Source organism: Phaethon lepturus, unplaced genomic scaffold, assembly GCF_000687285.1.
Source record: "Phaethon lepturus isolate BGI_N335 unplaced genomic scaffold, ASM68728v1 scaffold5213, whole genome shotgun sequence".
In the NCBI taxonomy this organism is placed as follows: domain Eukaryota; kingdom Metazoa; phylum Chordata; class Aves; order Phaethontiformes; family Phaethontidae; genus Phaethon; species Phaethon lepturus.
In genome coordinates, this window is record NW_010527096.1 from 41,937 (window position 1) to 54,730 (window position 12,794).

The following is a 12,794-nucleotide window of genomic DNA, read 5'->3' on the forward strand; positions in this document are numbered from 1 at the left end:
AAATACACAACAGTGAGTCTGCATTGATGAAATGAAGAATGCAGACCATCAAGAATGCAAACCATCACCTACAGAAAGCACCTAAAGAAAACATTTCAGTTCTCTTGAATTAAAATTTGGGGGAGTTTTCCCACCCTGCCCTGTCCCTGGGGCAAAAACCTGGGGGCTGAGCACTACCCTGGGCCCCACCAGTGGGGCATGGCCATCCAGAACACACTTTCTGGTTGGCTGGCTGGAAGATGTGTGTTCTGATTGGCCAGTCAGAGGTCACATGTATTCTGATTGGCTGGTCAGAAGTTCTGAGTGTTCTGATTGGCCAGTCAGAAGTCATGTGTGATCTGATTGGCCACCAGGCTGTCCTGGCTGCCCTGGCGGGGCAGCTGTCCCGGAGCCATCCCCCTGCTCGCCTGCAGGCATGGGGCAAGGTGGGGTGCAGTGCCGACCCGGCCCACTGCCTCCAGGCATCGACAGGTCACAGCCCCACTACCGGTGCATTATGGTCCTGCCGAGGAGAGCCGTGATGTGCTTCTGGGTATGATAAAAGCAGAAGCCACCACCAGCATCTGGTAAAACCACAGGAAAGGAAAAATGGCTTGAAAAATTCTTGCACTGGGTAGCTGGGCATCCAGAAGCCTGTGGGAGGTCACTGCACCTCTGAGGTGGGAGATGGGGAGAGGAGATTGCTGCTGGTGATACTTTAAAAAAGGGCATTCAGCTAAACATTCAACAAAGGGGCTCCTGAGCATGAATTAGAGTTTAAATAGTGAAAGCAGTCACTCTTGCTGTAGAAAAAACCACATATCAACACAGTAGCAGAAATTGAATGAGACTGTAGGGACATATGGATCCTGTTTCAGTGAATTAGTGACTTCAGTTTTGTTCATGGGTATTTCAACTGTGCTTACCAGGAAATACAGTCCAATAAAGGGCAATGTACTATGCATTAGCGCAAGGTGATGAAATTGCAAGAAAACAGCAGATTGGCCCAGGGCCTAGATCTGTGATGGGTATAAAAGCAAGAGCAAGGAACACTGAACTTCCAAGCACAGTTTGGCCACAATTTGCAATCTGGCCCCTTATGCAGTATAAGGGTACCACGGAGCTCTGCCCTGCCTTGGTCTCATCTGCTTGACCTTCCTGGTTGGCTCCCCCACACTTTGCCAACGCTTTCGCCCTTTCTGCTGTACTTAGGAGCCTCCATCCTGGCCCTGCCTTCTACACCATTCCCTCGGAATGCTTCCCCTCACCCGAGAAGATTACAACCTTCCCCATACACTGTGTCCTTCTTTTCAAAGAAAGTGCCTTCATCTTGCCTTCCACTACAGGTTTCTATACCAAGGTTGTACCAAGAGGCAGTTGCAGTGATTTAACAGGGAGATAATAAAGCACCAGTTCTACTACCTGGGCCTGTCGTTTAATATTTAGGGTAGATACTAGGGCAGATGTAGGCTGCGCTTTTTTGGCAGGCAAGTTTTGATTCTGTTTGCAAATGTATCTTTTAAGCTATATGCATGATTCATAACAGGAGAGACAATACTGAAAAACCTGAGGAAGCAATTATAATGTTATTAAAAACAATGAAAGTGTCCCACATGTTTAATTTATATTCTGTTTAAAAATATTCACTCATCAATCCTGTATGCCAGTCATTTGTGGTGCAGCACCACAACCTCTGTGATTTTGTGGTCCAGACACACCAGACTGGTATATGGATTCAGACTGGGAAAGTAGCTGTGGCCATGCTTTGCAGTTTGGGGTCTCCCCCTTTATGACCAAAGAGCTCCTGGCAAACTTTTTGCCTTCTGCTGCAGCTGCATCCCCATGATCCCACGGTGTGTGCATCATTTGACTGCCTAAACCCAGTGCTGTCTTTAAGCCCTGATCCTGTGTGTCTGATCTCACCTGCCAAAGGATAAGTAAGCAGCAGGATCTATGTTGTGAAGCATGAAGAGAAAGTAGGTAGGCTCTGTCAGGCAGAAGTTTTTAAAATAAGTTTTAGTAGTGAGTGAAACAAATGGGAAGAGGGAGAGCAGTAGGTGGAGCAGGTCCAACACAAGATCTTTGGCACAGAGCTAGCTTCAAATGTGCCTTAGGTGGCCCCCTGAGCACCCCGCTTCCTTTCCTGCACTGCAGCAAGCCAGCTGCACCGCCTCCTATTTTATCTCTTCTCCAGGTCTCCAGTGCAGGCATGCCATCTTCGCCTTCTTCCCGTCCCCACAGTGTCTGGCTTCCACCTGCTTGAGGTCAGTGAGATGGATCAGAGCAGCCTTCAAGCGATTTTAGCTTTTAGGAGGCACTGGCCAGATTGGGAAGTGCTGAGAGTGCTTTGCTGCTAAGGTACCACAGTGCTAAGCTGCTTTGCCCTGTCTTATTTTTAGGGCTGTGTCAATCATTTTGTAGCACTGGACTTGGGCCTTTGATTTTAGTAGAAAAACTTAAAATGTTTTGTCAATAACAGGAAAGCTGAAAACTGCTTGAAAACCAGCTTACAATCACTAGCTCTCCAGAAGTTTGCAGAACATGTTGCACAATGAGTAATAATATTGATGTTTTCTAGCTTTTTCATCATGGAAAAGAGGGTAAGCCTCAACTTCCTTGCATCTGCAGGCAGGAGAGTACTACCTCAGAATAATGTGAAGAGAGCAAAACTGGAGAAGCCAAAGAAACAGAAAGTAGGTCACTGGGTGATAAAATGAAATCCTACTTGGGAAAAAATATAAACTAATGCATCTGGGGAAAATTATCTGAAACACATTATTCACCAAGGGAGCCATGGAAATAGGTAGGCTGAAAGAGACCTAAGTTTGAGAGCGGACAGTAAATTAGACATGAGTTTGCAATGTGTCAGCAATGCACTTTGGGCTGCATGCACAAAGGCACCACATCAGAGAACATGATAGTAAACCCCCTCTCTACATGCCTGGTGCGACCACACCTGAAAGTTTCAGGGACTTTGAAGTCAGTGGAGCTGTGCCAATTAACAGCAGCTGAGCATCTGCCTGTTGTGTTTGGTTATAGCTGCCTTATTACTAGACAGTTATTGACAAATTGGAAGAATCCAGTGGAAAGGAACAAAAATTATGATGGAGCTGGTAAGGCTGACACACACACACATATATATGAAAAAATATAAATTAAGTAAACTCTATATGAGGAACGTTCAAATGTTGGGAAAATCCCATTTATTCAAATTCCAAACAGCTGGCTGGTTTGGCTGCAGCTATGATGCCTGTTAGTATATAATCCCTAAGGATGTTTGTGTAATGGTTGGTCGGTCTTTGGTTGCAGACATTTGCATAAGAACAAAGGTGTATTTGTGAACAAACATCGGTATACACTGTTAAATACAGGCTGTCTTCCTGGATGCATCCCTCTGCTTAATCTGTATTTAGACACCTCAGGAGGAGACCAGTTTTTTAGATCTGATTATCACCCACAGTTGTCATGAACTTCAATGGCAAGTGCTAAGAGCTCGTCCTTTCTGCATGTCTGACCTCAGTTATATAGATGTTAAATATAGATGTATACATGTCAGTGTAGGTGTCTAGATTTGAATTGCTTAGTGAACAGCTGAAGTTGCCATGAAGATCCAAACATTTTCCATTTCATTATCTAAAGATACGCTGACCCTGACAGCTAGTAAAGGCCATTTAATGCAATGTCCCTTGAAAGGAATTCCTGAAGATGAAAGTTCCCTGTCATTCTGTCTAAGACTATCCAGGACCTGATCCAGAGCTCTGGAAGTCAGTGAAAATCTTGCCATTGACTTCAAAGTGTTTTGGACCATTCCTAGATAATAGCACAAATTTCAGTTTGTTCTTTCTTTCCAGTTGGGTTGTCTGAAATCGCACAGAGTGTGATTGAATCCCTATGTCCCTTGCATAGCTTGCATGCCAGCTCCCTTTAACACCTTCTGTGAAGCTTACGATGTTAAATGACATATTCAGTTTCTGTAGGCATCTTCTTTCCAATCTGGATCCCAGCTGCTTGAGGTCTAACAGATCGTTCTTAAAGGACAACGTGAAAGCAACAATTAATGTATCTAAAGAAGTCAGTTTAGCTAAGTACATCTAAACATATGACTGTGAAAGTTATGGAGTTAATCTAGTTTTGGACATACAAGTCTCAGCAGCAGCCAAGTGATTACAAACTTACTTATTCGTTAACCTTGATAGAAGTAGAGATTTTTCATGCTGCTACTCATCATAATGCAGAAGAGTCTCAATGTTGAAATGCCGAAACAGAGAACCTGACCACTTAACGTTCAGAGACCCAGACAACCCACATCACATACAGATGAATGTGAATGTATGACCAGTTCTGCAGGGAGGCTTTACTCCCAGAAAATAACAAAAGTTATAAAGTATGCACTCAAAAAAAGCTTGTTAAAGACTGATAAACTTCATATGGTGAAAACTCTTGAGTTTCTGTCATGTTCTGTTGCCACCAGATGATGCCAGAGGTTAAAACAGGGTTATTCATCTTTGCACACCACATGTAGAATAAAAATACTGGAGCTACCTCTCTGCTATCCCTAAAATTGTTCAGTCCCTCTACCATCTGACTGGTACCAACATCCTCCAGCCAGGATTTAGCTACTATTTAGATCCTATTGTTACTTCTGGAACCACAAAGTCTGCTAGTTTCACTGAAATCTGGCATTATTCAAACAAAAACTTAAAGTGGAGGAGCTGGAATTATCTATTCCAAATTAATTACCTGAGTGTTTCTCAGGGGAATTCAGAGAATTTGGACATAACCCTGGAACTTGTCTACCCTGTGGACAGTTCTCTCAAAGGGTAAATTCACAGACAGTGGTTCTCTCCATCACTGTATGGTTCACCTGTGCTGTCAGACTCCTCGCTTGGAGATTTCTGTTGTATGTGACAGCAGAAAAAGACATCGCTAACTAATATCGATGTCTAATGAATGCAAAGAGTGGGAACTTCCTGTGAAGTGGAATAAATACATAGAAGAGGAGGCAAGTCTGTTTGTCGTTGTCATGCCAGCTGACTGGGGAGTGGAAAAAGACAAAGTTAAGCAAGGCAGAGGAGAGGTCAGTGTATTTCCCATCACAGGGGCAAAGTAACAGTATGCCTTGCTAATAAAACCTGCTCAGAACCAAATAAGAAAGCCCTCATATGTAGAAACACACTCCAAATACCACAATCACTGATGGAGAGGAAATGAGATGATGGGTGAGTGGAATGGGGGAGAGCACATCTGGCGAATCAAACAGTAACTCTCCATACCAAACGGACGTGGATATCAGACTCCACCCTGCATTTTGGAGGCTCTCAGAAGCTGCTCTGACCATGTTGGACAAGCCTGCTTTTGTGCTTCTCTATCAGTCCCAGGGACCTGTAGGCAGGTGGAGTATTAACTCTGTCACAGACTCATGCTACCTTTCTTGAATTAATCTGTATCTCCTAGAGCAGTGCTTTATCCCTGTTGTGAGTCATATTTTCCAACATCTTTGTGAGACTGAGTGCACTTCTTATCATGTGAAGTCCTCTCTCAAAGTTAATAGGAATTAAGAAGTCATTATGGATTAATCTGGCATGACCTGTGGTGAGCCAGGAACACCTTCCATGACTGAAGGCTTGGAGATGACCATAAGAAAAAATCATGTCTAATCTTTTGCAGAGCAGAGCAGAGGAGAAGGGGACAGACAGCAGTGGAATGCACTTAAGAGAAATAGATACACACATGAAAGAAAAAGGCCTTGATATTTAAAATATTTATGGCCTTAAAAGGCATGAAAACTGATACTAGCCATTAACTAATAGACGTTCTGCCTTTGTGATGCAGCTTACATCCCTAACTAAAACCACATCTCTGCTCTGACTTTGTCTGAAGCCAGGTGCACAGATGATTAAATTTTGGGCCAGCTATAAGGAGAGTGCCTCCATCCTGTCCTCTCCTCTGAGCACACACCATCTGTATGATACTTATTTATCTCCTTTTGCTGGGCTGACATACTGAGTCCATATTCTTCCAGCATCAGTTGTCCTCATACCGTCAAGCTGTGCAAATGGGAGGGATCTAAGCCTAAGGGAATAACAGACTCTGGGAGTAGGCTTGTGCTGTATTAAGCCACTATTAACTGCTCTGCTGTAACCTTGATGTTGTTGGTATGTGTTTTCACAAAAGAGATTTGGGGTTCGAGCTATCCACTGTTGCCAGCATACCTTTTAATTCTGTGTTCACTACATTTAAATGCTGTATTGCTGTGCACCTCCTCTGTGTGAATCAGAAAAGGGAAAAGGATGTCTTTGTATCCCAGAGCATATGGATTCCTTGTAATGAGTGGGGGGTAGATTACTTAAAGCATTTTTATTTTATTTTCTGAACAGAATTTCTAAGCCCCTGTTCCTGTGTCATAGGCCTGCTTGTAGCAGGAAATTATAAACCCAGACTCTGCCTCTTTGAGGAAAGCATAGGTGGAGAAAAGGACTTCAAATACATGTATGTTTTTCATAAAAAGATAAGACAGCTACTTTAAGTGTGCTGAACATACCAGAGAATAGATAGAGGCTCCCTAACTTTTTTTTGGTTCTTCCTCTGGCCTAAGCCATAGAGCCTAACAAGATCAAATATATGCAAGACATTTGACCCAACTACATGCAAATGTTATTCAGACCTGGATCCAAAGCTGTCATCCAGGTTTTCCACTCCACCAGATGTGAAGCCGCACAAGATGCATTCAAACATCCATTTCAAGAAGTTCATCCAAAGCAGGGCACTACTGGCCTTACCCTTCATTCTTTCTTAATTTCCTCTAAAATGCAAAAAGTCATTTTCTTCCTAATTTTTCACAAGGCTTCAGGAGCTGTTTTCAGTTGAGGATGATTCTGTGTTTACATGACTCTGCCCTGTAGTTCTCGGGATTATCTCTGGGATGGTGGACTCAGGCTGCAGAGGGTACAGCCATAAGGACTGAGACCTTGACTGTGTACACTTTGAGAAGAGCATGTAGAGAGCAGAGAAAACGTCTGATGGATTCCACAGGTAAGGAGGCCGATTGTGGAGATGCAGCTTCCCACCACTGCTTGTCGAATGCATCTTGCCAGGAAACAACAGCACCCTTTACCCCACGTCACCCACAGCTGGTATCTTCTGAGAGGCCCCAGATCATCCATAGCTGGCAATCTTGCACGACACATGAACAGCGCACAAGAACCCAGAAGGGTGACGATAGATCTGTGCTCTCTTTGCTTTACCAGCAGACCATCCACCAGCACTGCATCAGTTTCCATCTCATAGGCTGGCTAGAATTTAGGGTGTGCTGCGTCTAGGGCAGGCCAGCCAGGAGGATATATGTAAAAATTTCTAGAGATAAGGAGAGAAAATGAAAATGTTGGCATAGCAGGCAATGACTTGCCAATACATGGCAATTGCATTCTGTCAAGTGTCCTACACCATTCTTCGGATGATGTAAATAGCACATCCTGCAGGACATTGTCTGTTGATAAAAATAGAAGTCTCAAGTGAAAGAACATCCTGAGAAGTGAATTTCTAAAGGTCAGCTAGCCTGGTGCCTGAGGAGAGTATAGAGATCGCAACCTGTGCTTTGCAGGCTTTTCCTAGCCACAAAGTCCTTGATGTCCTCAGCCATTTAAGAAAGCCTACAAAGGAGAATTATAGCTCAAGTAGATCTACAAACAACAAATATAATAAATAAATACATATTTATCTGCATAGCCTATTTGATTAGCTGGTTAGTAGGCAGATACAGGTGTAGTGGAAAAGTGGAACAGCAGATCTTGGACGGGCCGCTTATAGAAATACCAAGTTCCATATCAAGATAGTTTTTAGTGAGCTCTTAGAGTTAACAGGGCAAGAAATTTTTTACATGATGAATTCACATGTAAATGTAACAACCACATTCCATCTTTTCTTTTTTTGCTCAGTAACAGTCAGGGAATTGTTAAATGTGGTATAAGCATGTTAAATGTCTACTCTGCCACATGTAAAATAAAGTCCAAACTTGGGACATAGGGAGAAAAATGGATCTTAGTTTTAAATAAAATTTACCCTAGGGTCTTTCTTGGAGTGCATCCTTAATTCTGCTCTGAGAAAGGCTGTATATCCTCTTCTTTCCAGCATGGAGCTTGGGGAAAAATCTGGAAACACTGCAAAGTAATTAAGAATAATGAGATATAATAATTTTATGGTGACATTATTAGTGAGATGATTTACTATACTTGAGGTTATAATGCTTTCACTGGGGAAGGAATTGGCCTTGCTGGAGGAAAAGTAAGCAGGAGAGCAATGCAGTAGCCAACAAGTAAGCAACGTTTCCAACCAACCTCCAAACTAACAGGGCAACAGATGAATTTCAAGCTTCAAAAGCGACACAGCTGGAAAAAACATTGAACAGTTAAAAAACCCTCAGAGCAGGGGAAGGGAGAGAAGATGAATGTACAGGACTGTCAGCGGGTTCTAACCTGCAAGTAGATAGGTTAAAACCTGTTTACTCTTTAAGTTATTTGGTCTAAAGAGAAATAATCCTTCTCATCAGGGATAGTACTGCCTTTGCTTCTGGAGGGAACAGGGCTGGAGGTGCTGGAGGGAATGTAGGCACAGCAAAGAAGTTCTGGTGTCCTTCAGACCAGCCTGAAGATCCCTTTCCCAGCCACCAACACCTGCCCCAAACAGCCCCCTCGCACAAACCTTGATGAGGCTCCAGACCTGCATAGAAATGCATTCAGAGAGGCTGGTTTTAAAGTTACTGCCAGAGACAGCAGAAACATCATGCTTGAAACCTGCATAAATTGAGGAAGAATGCTACATTAGAAAAATAAGAACTCCTGTCAGACCTCATCTTAAGTTTTGCTGTCTAACAGAGACTTTTTTTTTTCAACAGACTGATAAGAAATTCCTTCCTAGAGCAACTACAGTTGTTATTTTCTGTATACACCTGTCTCTCTTAGAGAAATTCAATACCAGAAAAAGAAATCAGAATACAAAGATCTTTCCCTTCACTATACCTCAGATACCATAGTACAGCATCTTCCCCTGCTACAGTAAAATAAAAGATAAGAGCAACACTGAAGAGCTGGAAAAAGCTGGAAATTTAATTCACAGACAAATTAGCTGCTTTGCATTTAATATTCCCAGTGAGGAAATGAAAAGATATTTATTCTGTTCCTGCTCTCCACAAATTCACCAGAGGGAATGATATCCCTTAATTAAGGAAGACTGATTGCTTATTTTTTTTCCCAAGCTTTCATTTGCTGTAAAATAAAATGATGAGAAATAAATGGTGCATATAAAAAAATTAAAACCACGCTGGAAATGTTGTAATCATTCAAATTTCTCATTGTAGTAGATACTACATTCTTAAGAATTCTTTAATAATCTAGTAGAAGGATTGGCCAAATGGAGCAATTCATAACCTGTTTCAAGGAAGAAAATAAATTCAAACAAACAGACTAAACCCAAGGAATTCCTTCAGTTCTTTCAGGGCTGATCATTTAACGTTGTGGGATAGTATGAAACCATACATATTTGACAACCATTTTTTTTTTGCATAAACACAATGCATAAGTATGAAGGAAAAAGGAAGATTTGGATCAAGTAGGAGATGGATGGTACAGTAGAAAGAAGCCTAGGACTGAAGCTGCATTGGTGACATTTTGGCATGATCAGATGAAATTGAACGAGAAATGCAGGCTGAACAGCAACACTGACCCTAATGTAGGCTTAACAAAGTGTGGTTGTGCCTAGACAGCTATAAACTGTTACAATATTTGTCATTATTTAAGGAACTAGGTGTGAACTAATAACTGTTTTGCAATGACTCATGTTTATAAAGAATGTTTATCTTTCCACCTATTTAAAAATGCAGAATAGAGGAATTTGAAAGTCTATTTAGAGAGAAGAGAGCTCAGTACCTTCTACGGCAAACTCAGACTATGAAGGCACACTGAAGAGGCTGAATGCATGGGGGCCTTTGATAATGTGTAGATAAGGTAGAAGATGACCCTTGTACTGTTTGCCGCTTCTGGCCTGAATGTAGCTATGGTGCACGTGCTAGACTGGTTACTCAAAGGGCTATGTAAGAAAGAGGTACATGAAAACTGTTCTTCTGGTTTTGATTGAGGATCCTTGTAGCCTAGTAGCTTCTCTGCAACAATGACCACAGCAGATGCCTATAGAAGGGTAAGAACAGGTAAGACAGTCTCCTAACTGCCAAACAAATTTTATTCCAGAGATTTCTTGATGCTTTTTCTCTAATATCCTTTGATGTAGTACACTTCCAAAGACTTGTCTAATTTCTCGTTGAAGCCAGGTATGTTCTTCATATCCATAACATCCTTAGGCAAAGTACTCCACAATTTTATTACTTGTATGAAAACTCATTTTCCTTTGTTGGTTTTTAACCTGGTTTCTGCTAGCTTCATTTTGTTGTCCCTAGTTCCTGAGTAGGAAGCGACAGTCTCTCATAATGCATCATCACCATTTCATTCAGGATTTTGCAGAACGTTCTCAAATGCCTTTTCTTTTCCAGGCAGCAAAGTTCCACCCTACTGAGTTATTCCTCCTGTAGAAGTCATCCCATGCTTTTGATCATCCTTGTAGCCATTCTTTGAATGTTTTCCAGTTCCATTATACCCTTTTTGAGATGGTAACAACAAAATTGCACAGATTCAAGTTTGGGGCTAACCATGAACTTATACATGGGCATGATGTTACTCACTGTTTTGTTGTCTGTTTTTCTAGTAACTCTTAACTTCTGATTTGCTTTTTAATTGCTCCTGAGCACTGAGCTAACATCCTCACGGAATTATACCCTCATGTTTCATTCCTTAGTGGCAATGGTCAGCATGAGGTCATCAATTTGTATGACAAATGGCAACTTTTCCTCGTATGCCTTGCTTTATGTTATTGCATTGAATTTCACCTGCCAATTTATTCATACATTACTCAGTCACCCAAAAGCCCTCCACCATCCTTCACAGTCTGCCTTCATCCTCATTATCTTGAAAATCTTTGTATAATCAGCTAATGTTGTCACCTGACAGCTCACACTCTTCTTCAGGCCACTTACGAATAGTTGAACATAGGACCCAGCACAGATCCTTGTGGAGCTCCTCTGGTGACATCCATCTGTTCTGAAAATGACTGTTTATCCCTACTGTCAATTTCCCTTATTTCTTGAAAAATTCTTTTTCAGGATTTTCAGTCTTATACTTTGGCTGCTTAGTGTACTTAGCATCCTTTGGTGAGGGACTTTTCAAGGAAGATTCTGCCTACAAGGCCATCTTCACCTGTCTGCTGCTGATCCTTTCAGAGAAGGCCAAGGAAGCCTCTCAAACAGCACTTCTCTTTCCACCAACTAATTTTGACTCTTTTGAAGTATATCCTATTTCTGCACATATCAATACATTCTCTACTGAGTGTTAATGGTTTATCAAGATGTGCTGGTTTTGACTGGGGTAGAGTTAATTTTCTCCATAGGAGCTGGTATGGGGCTATGTTTTGGTTTTGTGCTAGAAACAGTGTTGATAATTCAGGGGTGTGTTAGTTATTGCTGAGCAGCACTTACACAGAGTCAAGGCCTTTTCTACTCCTCACACCACCCCACCAGCAAGTAGTGGGTGCACAAGAAGTTGGGAGAAGACACAGCCAGGAGACCTGACCCCAACTGACCAAAGAGATACTCCATACCATATGACATCCCTCAGCAATAAAACTAGAGGGAAGGTTGGCAAAGGGGCTGCTGCTCAGGGACTGGCTGGGCATCGGTCAGTTGATGGTGAACAATTGTTTCCATTTGCATCACTTGTCTTTCTTGGGTTTTATTTCTCCCTCTTTGTTATTTTCCTTTTCATTACAAATTATCATCATCATCATCATCTTTTGTTTAAATTATTAAACTGTTCTCATCTCAACCCATGAGTTTTCTCACTTTTACCCTTCCAATTCTCTTCCCCACTGTTGTGGCAGGGAGTGGGCAAGTGGCTGTGTGGTGATTAGTTGCCAGCTGGGATTAAACGATGACAGAAGAGCAGAACTTCCCCTCTCACGCATGCACACCCTGGTCTCCTGGAGCTGTGCTGCTCACCTTTCCAGCCTTAAAAAATAGTATGAAGCATAAGACTTGTGTTTCTCTGGATGTGTCCCAGGACCTGTTTTATTGATTAGCTTCATATATGCCATCTCCCAGTCTTCAAGTCCCAAGGAGGTTTCAAGTGGGAGGTCACACATTGTGATTAATAATTTAGTGTTTCCATTCTTGATTTCTTCTAGGTACCATCTGGCTCCACCAATTTGTTAACTTTCATTTTGTCTGTTTGAAACATAATCTCAGCCACAATTACTTTGATTTCAGACATATCCTCCACATTTTTCCCCATATGAAAACTTCCCCCATTTCTTCCCAGTGAACAGCATTGCAGAATGCCTGCATTGTCTCTGAGTTCTGCCTTATCACTAGCTGGGCATGCAGAGTCCCTACCAGGTTTTTTGCTCCCAACATTTTTGATGAAGTACTAGTTTTGATTTCTTTAGCTAGCTCTCCTCAAACTCTTTTTAGCCTTCCTCATTAGGATTTTGCTTTTTATCTGCCTGACTGCACTATTCATTTCATTTTATTGGTTTGGATACAATAGGCATCTTTTTGAAAAATGCCTTCTTACTGCTAATAAACTTGCTTACTTGGCTCTTTATGTGTGCTGGCCTCCTTTAATCCATTCTCCGGCCTTTCTCAATAGGTCATACACAGTGGTGTTATGCTTCCAGTCTGGTGTTCTTCAGAAGTTTCTATGCTGCTTGTTAGGATTTCT